Source organism: Branchiostoma lanceolatum, chromosome 15, assembly GCF_035083965.1.
Source record: "Branchiostoma lanceolatum isolate klBraLanc5 chromosome 15, klBraLanc5.hap2, whole genome shotgun sequence".
In the NCBI taxonomy this organism is placed as follows: domain Eukaryota; kingdom Metazoa; phylum Chordata; class Leptocardii; order Amphioxiformes; family Branchiostomatidae; genus Branchiostoma; species Branchiostoma lanceolatum.
In genome coordinates this window covers 7,501-12,500 of record NC_089736.1, presented here as the reverse complement: position 1 = coordinate 12,500, position 5,000 = coordinate 7,501, and positions in this window count along the sequence as shown.

Sequence of the window (5,000 nt, the reverse complement as noted above, 5' to 3'; positions counted from 1 at the left end):
GCAAGTGGCTCTGCCGGACTGTCGAGACAGCCCTACGCCTGCCACTCCGAAGGAGGCGCCACGCGTATCGTTGCTTTCTGGGCGGGATTCTGACTTAGAGGCGTTCAGTCATAATCCCTCAGATGGTAGCCTCGCACCACCGGCTCATCAGCCGAGCGCCTGAACCAAATGTCTGAACCTGCGGTTAGCCCTCCTTTCCTGTTGAGGGTTGGATTGTATATCCTCTCATATATTGCCTCCCTTACTCCACGTTCGAACCAGCGGGGTTCACGGTCAAGGATATCAGTGGATTCGAGATTGAACGAGTGCCCCTGGTTGTGTTTTAGGTGGTGGAAAATGGCCGAGGAGTAGCGGTTAGCGCAATGTTCTTTGTACCTTTCATTAAGTGATCGGCTGGTCTCTCCGATATAAGTGTTGTTGCAGTTGGGTTCTTCACATTTGAGTCTGTAGATGACATCGGCCTTGCTGCCTTTGCGGGGTCGGTCTTTAGGATGTACCAGTCTTTGTCTGAGAGTTGATTGAGGTTTGAAGTTGGTGGCAATGTTGAAGTTTTGGACGATCCGTCGGAGTTTTTCGGACACTCCTTGTACATATAGAATAGTGATGTTGGGCTTGTTTCTGTTGGTCAACGGTGTACACTTAGGCGTTTTCGACGAAAAGTAGTGGATGCTACTTGAAACGTCTGACCGTTTCCAAAATCATATCCAGTTGTTTGAGTAATTGCTTTTTTTTGGTGTATCTTATTACCTGGATGTCTAATCTTCATCGACGTATCGCAACAACACTTCATCAGTAGGGTAAAACTAACCTGTCTCACGACGGTCTAAACCCAGCTCACGTTCCCTATTAGTGGGTGAACAATCCAACGCTTGGTGAATTCTGCTTCACAATGCTAGAAAGAGCCGACATCGAAGGATGTCACAAGCCAGTAATCCCTGTGGTAACTTTTCTGACACCTCTTGCTTAAAACTTCTAAAGTCAAAAGGATCGATAGGCCACGCTTTCATGGTCTGTATTCGTACTGAAAATCAAAATCAAGCGAGTTTTTGCCCTATTGCTCCACGCGAGGTTTCTGCCCTCGCTGAGCTCGCCTTAGGACACCTGCCTACCGCCCCAGTCAAACTCCCCGCCTGACACTGTCTTGGGAGCGGATCGCGCCCAGCTGACGACCGCGACGAGCGCCTGAATAGTGACATCACTGCCCCTCAGTCACAGTGATTGACAGCGCTTCCGGGCACAGTCTGTGAGGGTCGGGCTGTGTCACGTTCAGTGCCTGAGAAAAGCACAGAACGTGACGGGCACGGTTTGTGACGCTGCACTGCCCAAACATATGACGTTTTTTTACGCGCTCGAACTCACGGCGCTCCATTGCTGGTTGCCAGAGAATGGTCATGTTTTAATCAATTTTGAACAAATTCACGTAAAGAACATACATGGACAACAAATGTATTCATACTGTTCATGGGCCCTTCACGCTCCGCGTTACAAGCAGCAAACGCTGTGAGACGTTTTCACGAATATACCTTCTGATTTAGTGCTACGCCAGATAGTGTGCCTAACTTATTACGCTTTGGTAATTTTGCTCTCTTCTGAAGTTGGTGATGAAGTTAGGAAAACATAAATAGGGCTTGAAGTCTGCTATATTCTAGCTTTCTTTTGACTGGAAAATTTTGAGTGTGCACTTCTCACGTCATGTGAGAAGGGCTATATCCAGCGCATCCCAGCTCATGTTTTCGCGGGAAATAGGCTATTAGGCACTGTGCGCGCGGCCCGACGTACGGCTTGCATGCGACCCGACTTACAAAATCATTACGAAAAAACGACACCGCTTACATCAACAATACTCCGTCTACTTATATAGTCTTATAGTTTAATGGTTTAACAGTTTTTTAGTTTTTTAGTTTTATAGTTTTATACTTTTATACTTTTATAGTTTTATACTTTTATAGTTTTATACTTTTATAGTTTTATAGTTTTATACTTTCATACTTTTATACTTTTATACTTTTATACTTTTATACTTTTATAGTTTAATAGTTTTATACTTATATACTTTTATAGTTTTATGATTTTATGGTTTAATAGTTTTTAAGTTTTATGGTTTTGTAGTTTTTGAGATTTATACTTTTATACTTTTTTACTTTTATAGTTTTATAGTTTTATACTTTTATACTTTTATACTTTTATACTTTTATACTTTTATACTTTCATACTTTTATACTTTTATACTTTTATACTTTAACACTTTTACACTTTTACACTTTTACACTTTTATACTTTTATACTTTTATACTTTTATACTTTTACAGTTTTATAGTTTTATACTTTTAAACTTTTATACTTTTATAGTTTTGTACTTCATTGTAGGAGAAATGCGCCGCCAGGCGAAATTCTTGTTATGAATTGGCTACCGACAGGATTACAATTTTTTCTCTATTGCTGACAGGATCCTGTCAGCAGTTCAGATTTTTCCACTGCTGGCAGGATTTTTCCTGTCAGCAGCGGAAATTTTTTTATATACTGCTGACAGGATCATTTTGAAAATCTAAATTCTGATTAAAAAGCCAGTGTTTCCCTGCTATTCCTCTATAGGTTTAGAACATACAACTACAAATGATTCATACTCCTTAGATGAAAATCACATGTGTCTGTGAATTCATTGGATTTATCAGGGCTTGAAATTCATCTTTGGAAATAGGTGCACTGGTGCACCCAACCAAGAGAATTCGGTGCACAGAAAGACATTCGGATGCACCACATAAAATAAAGTTGAATGTCAGCAAAACATAATTACAGTTTCATGCTCTTATAATTGTAATCAAGAACTTCACTATCTGTAATCAAATTTCAAGCAAGATACTGTTTTACTAAGTGTACAGTAGTACATTTACCCTATGACCTATATCATTAGGTGCACCAGTGCACCCACAGTAAAAAAAAATTAAGTGCACAGCTCCAATTTTGGGTGCACATGCACAAAGTATTTCGATCCCTAATTTATTGAACATGGCAAAGATTCAGAAATCAATACATCATGTCGGAGGGGGTTGGTACTTTGTAAAGTCCATTTCTCAAGACTCGGTTTAAACGATTTGGTTTTCAGCATACATTTTAGTGAGTCCGAGTTGTGACAACGAACGGATGTAGTGTTAGTGTACTTGCACGTCAAGTCAAAAGGCATAACGATCCCGTGTAAAACTCCTACCGGGAGCCAGAGACAATCACGGCGGAGGAAAGTACACGCGTCACTCATGGCTATGTTCAGCGTAGCCGTGGCGACTCGTGTTTGCTTGTATATTTTGTGTCCTTAATCTGACGTCGCCGCAGCTATGGTTGGAGTAACCTGGCATCCAGTCTACCGTGGATTGGCAAGGCTCTCTTCTTGGCTGAAAAGTGATAATCCCTACCACCTTGTAGGAGCTTTACATGGGATCGTTGTGGTAAACTATCGCGGCAAACTACTACCGGGTGCCAAAGATAATCCCGGCAGCGGAAAACCCTTTCCGCCCCGTAGAGCGCCCGGCCTATTTCTCCCTGCCTAATGACAATCTATACTAGTAGTATTCTATACTGAATTTCAGATTAGGTAGCCCCATGTAGGGTTGGAGTTATCTGGACATGTACACGATGTAACGTTCAAACGCGTAATACGTTAACGCATGTTCAAATTTGGCGGTTAACAGGACATTTGAGACAAACTACCCCTCTCGTCCTAAATTCATCCCACGCATCGTTTAACGCCCAGATGGACACGGGTAAAATTGTAAAATATCCAGCAAAAAACCGTTGTTACAGTAGCATATGCCAACTCTTATACTAAAAAAAGGAAAATCCTGTCAGCTGTAGAAAAATTTGCACTGCTGTCAGGATCGTCTTGTCAGCAATGCAGGTTCTTAACACTCTGTTAGCAGTGCCATTTTTTCTATTTATACTATTACTTTCATCAGGTGATTTGACCTTTGACCTCAACTCCCTTAGTTAAAAAAAACAAACATTACAACTATATGTACAAGATCTCTGTTAGGAAAAAAGTTTTTTTTTCTACACTATCTTGGATTCTCAGACCCTGACAACAATGTGGCAGTTTGACCATCATCCTCTCCTTCAAAACTTCTGGATTATAGTAAAGTTATTTGAGTTTTGTTCTGTATTTTGTGGCATTTGTTTTAAAGAAAGGGGGAGGGCGGCAAGGCGCACCATATATCTGTTAACCTATTTCAAATCTGTCTGACTTTAAACAGGTAAGTGTAATCAGCCTGTCAGTGGTAAAATGGTATCTGTCGATTCAGCAATACTATCTATCCATCCATCCATCCATTCATCCATTCATTTATCTATTCATTTATCTATTCATTCATGCATTCATTCATTTATTTATTTCTGTTTTCTTTAGTGCGGGATGAGATCTCTTGGATCAACTTGATTACGCCCGCTGACCACCTAAGAGAACCAAAAATATCCATTCGAGTCAGTCAGGGAGAAAGAAGAATGCTGATAAGGCGTGGATTTGTTTACCGGGATGAAAGATGTGGAGCTTACTGCTGAGCTCGCTATATAATTGGCTGGGCATCATGTAACTCGTTGTGTTGAAAGAAGCGGAATTCAACGCCGAATGTATAAACGCACTGGTAGGTGACGCATCTGGCGGAAGGATCACGGTGTGATAGGCAGACAACGACTGGACATTTATAGGTCCGGAAGACGACAAGGACCCAATCGTAAGTAACGGAATCAGTTGTGTACGACTTGTATCATGACAGTTATCACAAATTAAAGTTAAGAGAGTTCAGGAAAAGCCCAAACTATTGTGACTCTTTATGTTATGAAAGAAGCTGTATAGACCACATCTGGCTTAGATTATTGTTGCTTGCCTGGAGAAGAAACCAAACATTCCAATGGTGCCAGAGGGCACAAGGGCCAATTAAAGTGAAAATGCTGTCTCTTGCTCAGGTTTCAAAATTGTTGTTATTGGTACGTGTATGCAGCTTCTTTCATAACAC